The following is a 14,530-nucleotide window of genomic DNA, read 5'->3' on the forward strand; positions in this document are numbered from 1 at the left end:
GATATCAGTAGGAATCTCGAGAAAGGGACCTTATTGGTCTGGCCGAGATAGAATCAGACTGAAGGGGACACTGAGTTGCTCCCTCTTCCTCTGCCTAATAGATGTGAGGGATTCTCCCTCATTTCCCAAGTTAACAGCTATAATTGGAGCCAACTGTAGTTAGTCTACCTCGGGATGGGGACTTTAAGGAATGTTCCCAAGCAGTTGCTGCCACTCCATTTGTTTTGGGGAAATTCTGAGTCTTCACTGGCCTGATGTGGACTCCATATTTCCACTTTGGTGGAAAAAACATGGCGTCTGCTCCTCTGAGTTAAGGTTTTGAATTAGGTTTTCCTTTTCTGCCTTCTACTGGCACCTTGCCTCTTCTGCCTTCCCCTCCCTCTGCTGTTTCTGCACCAACTTGGGTGTGGTCTATATAATTGGTTCCTATACCCTCCTCAGTGCCTCAGGCACTATTGGCTCCTCCTCCCATCCTCAAGGTCAAGGAGTAAAGTGCACCCTCTTGGACATCTAGGTCTTTTCCAAATAGAATGAATTGCTAAAGCTTTGATTACTGAACATAGGTTTGTGTTTTTAACTTCTTATTGCAGAGAAATTAAGGCTATTTGGACCTATTGGAAAACACGCTTTGTACTGTAATTGGTTCATGAATTTACCATCTAAAAAAATTCTGGTGTAAACACCTCTCAGTTGGTTACTAAGTCCTCAATTGGAGACTAAGGTTTCCTAACAGTTAAAATTCTGCTAAGTGTACTTAAGACTGGTGGAAATAAGGAAAGCAACCCTGTACGTAGGAAGGTAGGAGGTATATAGAGAGATATAAGGAATGGAAATACATTTTTGTTGAGGGTAGAAGAAAGTAATTTTGTCCTAAATGAGGCTGGTTATTTGGAGAGAAATGGCTTTGGGACAAAGTTTGAAGGCAAACTTTGGGACAAAGTTTGAAGGCAAACTTTGGGACAAAGTTTGAAGGTTGTGGAAGGTTCATGAAGGGAAATCTTTGGAAAAGAATTTTATGTGTGCTCAGGAAGGACTAAGGTTGAGATGAATGGAATTTTAAAAGTACACTGGTATAAGGTTGAAATTCTGCTCTTCTCTCTCTCAAATGACAAAAGTTTTCTTGGACTGTTGATCTGCTCTTGATAAGACGATGCAAACAAAGGTTTGTCTTCCAGGAAAACCAAAGTTTTAGGTTTCATCTTTATCAGGTCTTTGATTACTTGGTTAAAGCTTCTCAATGTTAAAGGAGCTAGGTTTTCGTAACAACTATATAATGCTATACATTCACCTTTAGGATCATTTATTGCCACCTTGGTTGAATAAATACAGTTTTAAGATTTTTAATGATCGGTAATCCTTTTTAGGATGTACTTATAACTTCCTAAGCTTTTAACAAGCTTCCAGGATTTAAATGGTAAATGAAGTCTTTGTGACCAATTAGACCCTTTTATTTGGGATGCTAAGTTCCTTGGAAACGCACTGTCATACAATGGTAAACCTTAGGTTGTATTGCATAGGTAAATGCTGTAACTATCCAAATATATATGCAATTCCTAAGGTTTTAATATTTTGGTATAAGGTAATCACTTAATATTCTGATTACCTGAAGTGTTATGTGTCACAGAAATAACCAAATTTCTTTGTCAATTGCATCATAGTGAACTCTCATCAGATCTTTAACAATGTCTATTTCTGAGATTTTGTCATTTATAATTGTTCTTATTCTCTCACAAAACGTGTGTCTTCTTCAAGGAGATTTGTCAAAAGGACTTTGGGGACAAATACGGGTATTCGACATCTCTAAGATTAATACTAAAATGGGTAAGAATTTCCAGAACTCAAAAGCTGCATTCAAATTGAACAAGAAATAGGAACATGGGATTAAATGAACTGAGGAAGATTATAGTTTTGTGATTCTTGCTGAGAATATTGCTGGTTTTCTAACGTTTGCTCTTCCAGATTAAGAAAACTCTCTCTTGAGATATCTATGATATACAGAAATGTCATAAAGTATTCATTTGTAAATGCTTCAGTTTACAAATTTTCTCTGTATATAACTCCTCTGAAATTCAAAAACTCAGTGAGTATTCTTTCTTTCGTGGCAATTACAATCGTTTGCATAAATTCAATAAGAATCTGTTCGTCTTGTAACAGGTCACCATTGGAAATACTGGTTATTTTACCAAGGCTTTGACTGGAATGTCATATTTGAGAGTGGCATTCATAGACTCAGATATGACCAGACAGCTTTAAGGAACTAAGGTTGGCTTTATGAAACATGGAGCCATAAAGCCCCTTGGGAAGGTTGGCCTGGTACCTTGCTTACAGAGTTCCCAGCAGCCTCACCAGGTGAGTAAAGAAGGTTACTTCCTGGCAGGTGCAGGAACCTCAGGATATCTTGGGGACCTCATGAAGAGGAATTTGCCCAATTCTATAGGTATTGTAGGCCTGTGTGATGGCAAATATTTGGCTGGGCTTCTGGCCTGGAGAGGCTACTAAAAGTTCAACCCAAGATTCCTTATGAAAGGTTCCAGCAAAGCAAACTTTAAAAGATCCTCATGATCAATCGCTATTCTTGCTGAGCTTATGTAAATAATTAGGCCAGATTTGTTAAGACTGGATTTGTTCTACAAATGCATTGGTCTCAATTTGGCTATCTCTGGAGAGGGGGGATTTTTAGAGCAAAAAACTCTGTTTCAACAATGCACCATTATGGATGTTAAATTCTAGTTATGATTGCCTTTAAATGTTTGTTGTTTGCCTAAACTAGACAACTTGAGGTAAACTTCAGAAAATTGTCACAGTATTTCATGTATAGGCCATCTTCTGTGCTTGTTATTCTGTGGGGATAATAACAAGACCCCATGAACATATAATTATTTAAACAACTGGAAAATAGGATAGACCTCTAAATATGCAAACCGTATCTTCCCTAAACTTGATCTGACAGCTACCAGAAACCCGCCCCTTTCGAAGACTTGGAGGTGGACTTTACAGACATACAACCAAATAGAGGATTCAGTTTCAGTATCACCCCATGGGTCCATTGCTCCAGAGCTGAGGAGGGCAACTCAGAAGAACCCTCAACCTGGCAAAGTGATCCAAATCCAGTCAACCCACTTAAACTGACCCTCAAAAAGACACTGGTTCCTGAGATCTCCAGCCCTGCTCCAGCCACACTCCGGAAGCTGGGTGGCCTGTGCATGGCAGAAGCTTGAGGACTCAACATGTGGATTCCCAGGGGTTTGGATGCAACTCTGCCAGCCCTTGCCCCTCACTGGTGTCATGGCCCTGATCTTGCTTCTTGCTGTTAGGCTGATAGAGACTGCACCATAAAGCTGGACATGGAATGGATGGCAGACTCCCTGGTAACCTGACAAAGCCAAATAAACTCCCTGGTAGCAGTGTTCCTCCAAAATAGGCAAGCCCTTGACCTCCTCACTTCAGAAAATGGAGGGACTTGTATCTTTCTGGGGGAGGAATGTTGCTATTTCCTCCCTGACAATCAGGAATCGTCAGGACTAAGGTTAAGGAACTCAAGGAAGGAATTCAACATAGACAACAGGAAAATATCAATTAATGGAGAGGATGGGATCTCACAGACTGGGCATTCTGGCTCCCTGCCCTGGCAGGGCTCCTCCTTTCCATAATTTTACTTGAGACCATCGGCCCCTGTATACTAAATACCCTGGTACGTTTTATTGAAAACACTGTTGCTCGGCAAACTGCAGCACATATCTTAGCCCTCCCTCTGAGGGTAACAACCCCTAGAGCTAAAAAGTGATGCCTAATAAAATATCTTTAAAAAGGCATCAAAGGGGGAATGTTGGGAGAATGAATAAAGTTTTACACCATAAGAAAGCTGATGAGACTAAAACAAGCTCTGGTCTCTAGCTTGGAGATCCCTCTTCTGGGTTCCTCTTGCCCTGTTTGCCATGTGTGCAAAAACCCGCCACAGATATGGAAGCTGGCAACTATAAATTACCCTTCCCCCCTCATTCGGAGGTCAGATCTTTGGAGAAATGGTCTCCTCTGAGCCCACTGGTGTTAAATAAATCTCTGATCCACCAAGATCTCTGAGTGTTGCTTGGTTTTTCCGCCAGCGTTCCAGCCTGGTTCCATAACACAATGAACAACATGTAGGTATAGATAGCCAGTGGAGTAAGTTTTTCATATGATTTTGAGATCCTGTTTTGCAACTTCTACTTACAGCTTTCATTCATGTATGTGTATTCCTAACATTGCTATAAAATTTTGCATTTCTACAGCTCAACAGGGTCTTATGTTAAAACTTATTATAACTAGGAATATAGAATTTTTAACAGAATAGTACTTACAGTAACTACAATAATAGTTGAATAAAATCAGTAAAAAATTTGAATCTGCACATTTTGAAGGTCAAAGTAACAGTTGGTGTTTAAGTCACCTATAATGCCACTGTCATAATGCTACTATTTGTCATTTTTGCACGTTTTGGGTTGTACCCAAAAACAAAATGAAACAAACCAAATTGTGTTTCTTCTGGGTATATTCTTTTCTGCCCATCCCTTGTACTTCAAATGATCACAAAATAACCGATCTGCTTTTCTTAGGCACTAGTTTTTTAAAGACATGTTAGTATCCCATAGAGGCACTATAGTGACAAAAACAATTTACCTCCCTTTTACATCAGTCTTCTTACATGAATTGTGCAACATTTTGTAAATGAGTTTAAATACTGGTACTTACTTTCCAAGTGCATCTGGTACCCCTAAGCTGGCATCAGCCTATTTGTTCCGTAGCCTTAAGTTTCCCTAACTTTAAAGGTAAGACCAATAATAAATTTGGAAGATAGCTATGCTCACCACTATACCACCAACACAAGACCAATAATAAATTTGAATAATAAAATGTCATTGAGGAACCCAGACTGATGAACAAGTAACTAATTAATTTCTAGCTTAAAATCATGCCCCTACCGTGAACAAATTGTGAATAAACAAACTGCATATGTACCTTGGCTTTCAAAAATCAGCTTTGATGAGTTGTTTTTTGGGAAAGCTATAATACTCTGACCATCTCTCAAACATTGCCTTTTTGGATTAAGGCTACATACATGTGAAGTGTCTAAAGTTAGAAAGCCTTGAAATAGAGGTTTTTATAATGCACTACATATACAAGGGCCAAAAGCCACCTTAGCAAAATCATTCTGGTAAAAATAACTACCATAAACACTTTTTCTAATACCATTGCTTAGGCATTTTCATTATGGAAGTGTCTTGACTGATGCATAATTATAAATACTTCATTACTATTGTAAAGAAACCATAGAGAGAAGGAAGATGCTTCTCTTTCTCTCTTTCTTTTTGTGTATAATTTTTTTCTATCACACAAGCCTATATGGATTGAATAATTTAATCTGATATATTCTTGTTTCAGAGTGATTAATTTATGGAGAAATCAATAAATCCAAAATAGTCTGTCTTGAACAGCTGTCTGAGCATATGGAGGAATATGAGAGAACACTCTGCTGGTGGTTGAGGGGCTGAAGGGAAGAGGAACAGGAAAGAGACATAGTACCACTCTGGAAGGAATTTATATCTTGTTAATTCTTGTAGGAATTCTGGGACTCTCACTGCTACCCTCCGTTTCCCCCAAACAAACAATGCTTTAAACCCTCTTTCCTCTCTTCTTGAATTGCTATATTTACTACGATAAAGGTATTTTTTTACACCGTAGGTGTAAAAGCACATCACAATTTAATTTAAAGCTATGTAAGAGATAATTATTTAAGACTTAGAAGGCTTTGAATGCTGATTGCTCCATTATCTTTGAAGTTTCTTTGTCTTAGTTTAAAGAGGAAATGTTGATTCATGGATTCAGGCTGTAGAGATGTCAATGCTGGGGGGTGAGGTGATGATATGCATAATGTGTTATTGTACATTTCCAGTTTCCTGATGAAATTGACTGTGATATGGTTGAAATTCTTAGGGTGCTTAGAATCATTTAATTCAGTCAGTTCACAAGATGAAAACAAAAGTTGCTGCTGGGTGGGGAGGAAGTGAAGGTGAGTGATAAACCACACTTAGGGTCAAGAATCATGATGGAAGAAGGGCATGTGGGTGGCTCAGTTGGTTGAGTATCTGACTCTTGATTTCAGCTCACGTCATGATCTTATAGTTTGTGGGTTTCAGCCCCACGTCAGGCTATGCACTGACAATGTGGAATCCGCTTGGGATTCTCTCTCTCTCCCTCTCTCTCTGCCCCTCCCCCACCCACTGTCATGTGCTCTTTCTCAAAATAAATAAATAAACTTAAAAAAAAAAGGAATCATGATAGAAGATAAATTCACTTGTGAGGTTTGGGTTGATCTACACTTCTTGAAAATATTGACCACTAGCTATCAGAAAGTATAATAGTGAATCCTTTTCTCCCACTTTGGATCACAGTCTTTCTTATGACACTATATTGGGATAAATGGAACTTGAAAGGACTGAACTTCTATGTCTGGCTTATTGTATATTTATTACATCTAAAATAATTGGTGAAATGTGCTACCATTCTTCAACTGAAAGGCTCTAAATATTTTATATATTCTACATGTGAAATGGAAGGACCCACATGAATTCTCAGAAAACAAATCCTGGAACATTTCCAAAAAGTGATAATAACAACATTATGTGATCATTATAGTCATTTGTAAATATAAGTATGATAAATGCAACAGCTGATTGAATGAACTTAGGACTGTTGCATTTTAGTAATGAGGGAAATTGTTCATTGCAGCAGTTGGAATAATGTAAGCTCTGCTTGGCTGTGACCTGTTAATTGATCAGAAAATCTAAGCAGAGTAAATCTAAATAATATCTTCCTACACAGTAATTTAAAAACCACTTACTTGTTTCCCATACTGTCTCTGATTATTGATTTCAATATATAACAGGATGTGAGACCATTTAAATGACTTTCCATTAGGTACCATTAGCTGCATATAAGGTGCTAGGGTTCATCCAGAGACATTATTCTCTGGAGAGTATCTTGATGCCATAGCTGCTAGAGTGCACTTCCAAATGACATTCAGCCTTTTTTGCAACTTCTGTTTGTAACTTTATTCATATGAATGCATCATTATTCATTGTATTATTACAGCAATTTTGATATACTAGTTTGGCTGGACCTTTATTATAATTTGCATGTGATATATAACTTACAGAACATTGTAACAGTAAATATGGTACACATTAAAACTAGTGGAAAGTATGAGTCAGAATTTTGTGTGATTTGAAAGGCCCGAGAAAAAACGGCCCCCCATTTTGTTTTCATAGTCAGTCAGTAAGCTATATCAATCCTCAACCTGAACATTAGCACCTACAGTGCTAACAATTGCAGACACTGCTGAGAACAAAGACTATGAACGTGCACTCACCAATGAGAATGGGCAGGTGAAGTGTCTTCTAATTGAGCAACTAGATTCTTTTAGTCCCTCTGGGTCCAAAATGCGAAGTTGTCCTCAGTTTTGTGTCCTGAGGCAAGTGGATGGAAAGATGATGGATTAGTCATTATTCTGAATCATCTCTATTCTTGTACTTCTACTCTCCATTTAAAACATGAGCAGTGATGACTTCTCTAGTTTGGAGAAAGTAATATTGCTTGAGGATAATTATGTGTTTTTACTTTAAATAGGATATCATGACCCCATATCGCATTGTTTTTTTTTACAGCAGTAAGTGAACACATGCTTCCATCACTGTGAAAACAGAGAGGGTGTATAGATAGATACCTTAATTAGAATCATATATTCCTTTAGTATTGAGTTTCTTTTGTTCTGTTCATGCCAACTCTTGGCTCTGGGTTGGCCTAAATCCTGTTGTGCACAGGAAGTGCTTCCTGTGGCTTCTGAAATGCAGGCTTTGTCTGGTGCTCTACATGTACTATGATTTAATCCTCACAGCAATCTTATGAGGTATGTGTCATTGTGATCTTGTCAATATTGTAAATGAAAATTGATACATCAATTTAGGTCGCTCATCTTTTCATATTAAGAGCAATTTGTCTTTCTTTTTTTTTTTGTGAATTGTCTGCTCAGGTTCTTTCCTTTTTTCTTCTGGATTGAGGTTTTTCTTTTCAGTTTGTGGGAGTTCTTAATATGTTAAGAAGATTAGTTTTGTATGTTATGTTTGTGGCAAATATTTTCTCAATTTATTTATCTCTTGAGTTGGCTTCTTACTTTCTTTTGCTATGCAGATGTGCTTTTTGGGGGGGACTATGCAATAAAATATATCAATCTTTTATTGTATGGCACCAGGGGCTTCCTTTAATGTAAAGTTAAGACATATGAAAAGACACCTGTGCAGAAGATGAATAAAAGTCATAGATTTTAACCTGCTCCAATGTGCATTATATTTTCCCCAGAGAAATTGATTTCTGCACAGTGTGTGACTTGAAACTGCCAAGAAGGGTAATGCCCTCGGTCTTGGCTACAAAGTAGGATTTAAGCCTGTAGAGTTATAAAGCCAAAAGATATTTATCATGGATTTTTGGAAGGTGCTCCTCCCCTCCCTGGGAGCCATTCTGCATTATGGCTAAGCTTTCAGCCAAATGTTCATTTTGGGGAGCAAAAGATGTAGGAGAACAAAAATAGGCAGTTTAAAGAGGAATCTGCCAGCAGAAATTGAACCTTATTTTCTTTAACAAAAACCTTTGTTGAAAAACCAAGATTCCTCTCCAGATAATAGTAATGATAACTATAAAAAGTGCTTTGCATACACTTAAAATGTAATCTTCATAACAACTTGATGAAGTAGATAACATTAGAATCTTTACTCTGCAGATAATATGAGACTTAGAAATATTCAGTAAACTTACCCAAGTTTACTCAGCTAGTAGTGAGAGACAAAGTTGAGAGTCTGACACAAATTTCATCTGATTTCAAAGAATAGGATCTTAAATACAGTCCTCTTTGGTCATAGAGAAGCTAGCTTAATTTTTCAAGGCCAAGTTGCCTTTAACCAGGTAATTTAGCTTTGAGGGAAAAGCATGACTATTTCTTTAAATACCAGTGACACCAAAATTCTCCAAGATTTGTTTCTTCATTAATCTTCAAATAGTAATAAAAAAAGGTGCTATTTGGGAATGCCAGCTGGCGCAGCCGCTCTGGAAGACAGTATGGAGTTTCTTCAAAAAACTAAAAATAGAACTACCCTACGACCCAGCAATTGCACTACTAGGCATTTATCCACAGGATACAGCTGTGCTGGTTCGAAGGGACACATGCACCCCCATGTTTATAGCAGCACTATCAACAATAGCTAAAGTATGGAAAGAGCCCAGATGTCCTTCGATGGATGAATGGATGAAGAAGATGTGGTATATATATATACAATGGAGTATTACTTGGCAATTAAAAAGAATGAATTCTTGCCATTTGCAACTACGTGGATGGAACTGGAGGGTATTATGCTAAGTGAAATTAGTCAGTTAGAGAAAGACAAAAATCCTATTACTTCACTCATATGAGGACTTTAAGAGACAAAACAGATGAACATAAGGGAAGGGAAACAAAAAGAATATAAAAACAGGGAGGCGGACAAAACAGAAGAGACTCATAAATATGTAGAACAAACAGGGTTACTGGAGGGGTTGTGGGAGGGGGGATGGGCTAAATGGGTAAGGGGCAGTAAGGAATCTACTCCTGAAATCATTGTTGTACTATATGCTAACTAATTTGGATGTAAATTTTAAAAAATTAAAAAAAAAAAGAAAAAAATTTTTAAAAAAGGTGCTATGGCAACATCATATTCAAGTTTGGGTTACTGTGAGCTGTGGGGAAAGCTACTGTTTTATTCATCTTTATGTTCCTAACATCTAGTGCAGTGCCTGGCATATATAGTCAATGATGCCTGCTGAATGAATGTGTGAATTAATACATTCTCTCCTCATTATCCTCTTACTTTTTTTTGTTTCTTTCATATCCTCCTACTTACATAATTGATTTGGTTTTTAATTTATTTTTTGACTAGCTAATACATTTACATGGTTCAAAATTTGAAAGACACAGGAAGAGTATGCAGTAGCTCCTTTGCTCCCCACAGCTATGTTCCATCTACCCAGCTCCCCCCTCCATAGGCAATCATATTATTGGTTTCTTATGTATTTATGCATAAATTTCAAGCATATTTAAGCGAAAATCAATATATATCCCTTTAACACAGTTTGATTCTTTTTAAAAAATGTTGTTTATTTATTTATTAGAGAGAGAAAGAGTGAGCAGGGGAGGGGCAGAGAGATCAAGAGACAGAGAATCGCAAGCAGGCTTTGTGCTGTCAACACTGAGCCCAGATGCAGGGCTTGATCCCACAAACCATGTGATCATGACCTGAGAGCCAAAATCAAGAGTCCGATGCTTAACTGACTGAGCCACTGAAGTGCCCCACACCATCTGATTTTTTTTTTTAATTTTTTAAGTTTATTTATTTATTTTGAGAGAGAGAGAGCATGAGCAGGGGAGGGGCAGAGAGAGAGGGAAAGAAAGAGAATCCCAAACAGGCTCCACACTGTCAGAGCCCAATGTGGGGCTTGAACTCATGATCTGCGAGATCACGACCTGAGCCAAAACCAAGAGCCAGAGGCTTAACCCACCAAGCCACCCAGATGCCTCCACACTCTGATTCTTAAAAACACATATATTATAAAATATGTAAAGGCCTTTAAAAAATTTGAATCGTGTTTGAAAAGTAGAAAGAGAAAAAAAGATCTAATATCTAGATAATCCATTAGAAACATTTTGGAGTATTTTTTCCATCTATGGAATTGTTAGCTACCTTTAGTTACTCTGTTTCATGCTGCTTATTCCTAACTTTAAGTCTAACCCCTTGTTAACTAGGAATGGCTAAACAGCACATTCTGGTAAGGTTTTGGCTGGATTGCTTCCGACTCTGGCTGCTGCTGTAGAGGGGGCATCTTATGGTCACACGTAGGAGGTCACTATAAAATGGTGACTTCTAGGGACTGAAGGTTCTTGTTTTCTGACACAAACCACAGCAGGATAAGGACATGGAAGACACAGTTAAGTATTTTGCTGCAGGCACCTTGAGGGGGACTTTTGCAGAATTTATTCATATTTGCAGAGATTAAATCTGGAAGGATGAACAGAGATTTGAACAGTTGTATGCAGAGACTGAGAACACTGTATGGTTAGCCTGTCAGCTCTAATAAATGACAATTCTGAGTCTATGTGGAGGGGCATGTGTCAGTGGGGATATAAGCTGGTATGAAATGGAGAGATGATAAGTGGTGAACTTTGCACAATGACAGAAACTGAGCATACTGACCCAAATTGAATCTTTAGTTTTTTTGTTTGTTTGTTTGTTTTTAAACTAAGGGTTACTTCAAGCTAGGGGTTTTATTAGTGCTCTAATTGGAGGGACTGGTAATTTGCACTCTACCCCCTGTATAAATATGTTGGGATAGTAGATGTGCACAGTGTGCGTGTGTGTGTGTGTGTGTGTGTGCGTGTGTGTGTGTGTAAGCCCACACATCCAGAATTTTAGTACATTTGACATTTTCTATGGGTTCAACAAATTATCAACCCATCCCTTATTTTTGTTTGGTTTGTTGTTTTTAAGATCAGGATTAAAAATATATTCATGTGTGGTTCAGAAATGTGTCTGGATCATGGGAATTTAAACACAATTGTGATTAACATGAGCCCAGCACGGACAGACCGGGTAAGCTGCAGTCCTTATAAATTGGTGTCTGAAGACAGTAGTGTTCTCTGGAAATGCCACAAACCGCACAGGCATTCTCCAAGGTTCTGTCTGGTAAAGCCTCTCTCTTGACTTTCAGCTTCAGTGAATTGAGACTAATATGTTCAGCGAAAAGAGCTAAGACATTCTTACTGTAAGTCAGAGTGTAGAAAATACCTCTGCAGTACATTCACAACATGAATGTTATAAAGTAGTTTCGTCCAGTCCCCCTAACCATTGCCCCAGCTCCTCTCAGTGCACTGCGGTGGTTGACTTATTCCTTTGTCTGCCACGTTAACCTATTAGCCATGTGGTGAAGGCTGGGACCCCAGGGCCTTAAAAAGTGTCTGGCACATAGTACATGTTCACGAAATATTTGTTGAGTAAATATTGAATACATTTGCATTTTCTAAAAACGAAATAGGACAGAGAAGATGAAGTATAAACATTGCTCTAGTGACCTCACATAAATGATAATCTTTCTAGTACTCCCCTCACCACTCTTCACTATCTGTCCTTTGATCTTTTAAAATGAGATCCTTCCGGGGCTTCTGGTTTACTGTCTTGACTTACTTCAACCTGTTCTAATAATCTTTGGTAGATTAATATTTCTAAGGAACAGATGTAATCACATTACTATCCTGCATAAAAAGGTTTCCTTCATCATGCCAGTCAGAGCCTCTGCAATATATCCCCCACTGTTTCTGCTTTCCTGCTCTCTGCAAAACTCGGATCCTGTGGTCCAGTTAGGCTGGGCTATCTCCCCATTTTCCAGGCAAGTATCACACCTTCCTGCATGCATACCTGTCGCTTCCTTCACTGTGCCTAGCGAAGTCCCATAGTGTCTGCCACATGAAATCCATCAACCCATTTGTGATGTCTTTCATCATCACTACCTCCTCCCCACCGCATGTGATCTCTTCCTCCTCTGCCTTATGTTGCAGCTTCTTATACCCTTACCTAGGTCTCCTCATTCTTGAATTACTGGAATCTAAGGACTGAGATTTGCTTATCTTTCCATCGTCTACAACAGTGTTTTCCAAATTCCTAGAGATAAGAATAAATGTGGGGCTCTTGTTATCTGGAAATTCTGATTCAGTAAGTTTGGATTGGGCTTCAATGACTTAAAAAAAAGTGTTATGGATGATTCTTAATATCAGATAAGTTTGGGAAACTTCTCTAGAGCCCTGAGCAGAGCGCCTTTCACATATGAGTGCTCAGTAAATATCTGTTAAGTAAATTCAACTCCCCGTGTAAGAGGAGTAGGCAGTCCCATATATATAAGAAAACATTATCAGGTTTATACTTGACTTTGAACGCTCAGTAATATTTCAGGAGTAGTTTAATGAGACCCTTAAGGAAGATGATAATTTGAATGTGGGAACAATAATTAAATTTTGGACAAACATCGTTTTTTCTGTGTTGCATATGGGCACAATCATACACAACTGAGTAGGTACAAAGCATCTTATTTAAAATTTCATTCAGAAATGTTCAAATAAAGTTGCTTATTTCCTTGTAAGATTAATAGCAACAATGGAAATAATTAAACTGCTCATTTTCTAAAGGGAATCTTGGGCTCTCATTTATTAGCCCATGGTATACCTAATCACTCCACCTCCTTAAAATATGTAGCTTAAGAAGCAGAGGCAATTTACCACCCAGAATATCACTTCATGGTATGTGGGGAAAGAATTGAAGACAGGTTTAGAAAGAAGACACCCTGAACACATTGCCATTTAATTTTGATATATTAGGTTTTCCTCTTCCTTCTTTTGTACATCCACTTGACCTTTTTTTCCCTGTTAGATATCTTTTCCTTATAGCAGGAGTCTGCACACTGTCTTCTGTTGTTGTGTGCTTTGATTTCTACTTGCCCCTACCAACTGCCCAACCTTCTCCCTATAATTGACATTATTGTGAGAGGGACTCTGATAGGTCCATCTAATCTCCATTTTCTTGTTTTGTTGATCTAGGAAGAACTTTCATACCAGTCTTCTTTCTAGGTGATTGGGAGACTTACAGACTATTTGCCCTTTCCTTAGCATTTTTGTGGCCCAAACATCTTCGTGAAGGCACCAAGTCATATGGTTTAGAATGTAGCCCTACATATGTGTGCAATTACCAAGGGCCATTGTCCTTAAGAAGAGCCATTTGGTGGTGGCGGTTGGGGGGGGGGGGGACAATTAGAAGGCATGGAGGTGGGGAGAACTCTGAGGCTTGGTTATTCTGGGATGATGATCAACTATATTTCATTCCTTCTTAGTTATAAATAATAATTTAAAGGGCATTTTCTTGGCAAATACATTTCTCTATTATTGTAGTATATATACACATATAAATTTTTTCCTAAAGACACATACATCCTTAAAGTACTTATAATCATTATCTAAAAATGATGTTAAGTAAGTAATAATATTACCAACCCCATGGGTACCTAGACATAAGTAGGGCAGACATCCATGAAATGTTCTGGATTTTACTGTTGCCTTTCTCTTCCTTATCCCTTCCTGACCTTTCCCTATGACTTGCAGGACCCTCTCACATTAATGTTTGCAAATTCAAGGGAGAAGAATTAGTGGAGTGTCAACAAGTGCATTTGAGCTAAATGCTTCAAAGACAGGAGACAGCGACAGTTATGTGACAGGGAGGGGAGAAGCGTGGAGCTAATGTTGTTTGACAACAGCAGCTGGACCATGCTGCGGAAGGGATCGTGTCTACCGCCAGCCACCATCTTCTGCAAATCAGTTTGTATCTGGTCCAAACCCAATTCTGCAGACATTGTGAGGCCCATGGTTTTGGCTTAG

The sequence above is a fragment of the Felis catus genome, chromosome B2, assembly GCF_018350175.1.
Source record: "Felis catus isolate Fca126 chromosome B2, F.catus_Fca126_mat1.0, whole genome shotgun sequence".
NCBI classification, from domain to species: Eukaryota; Metazoa; Chordata; class Mammalia; order Carnivora; family Felidae; genus Felis; species Felis catus.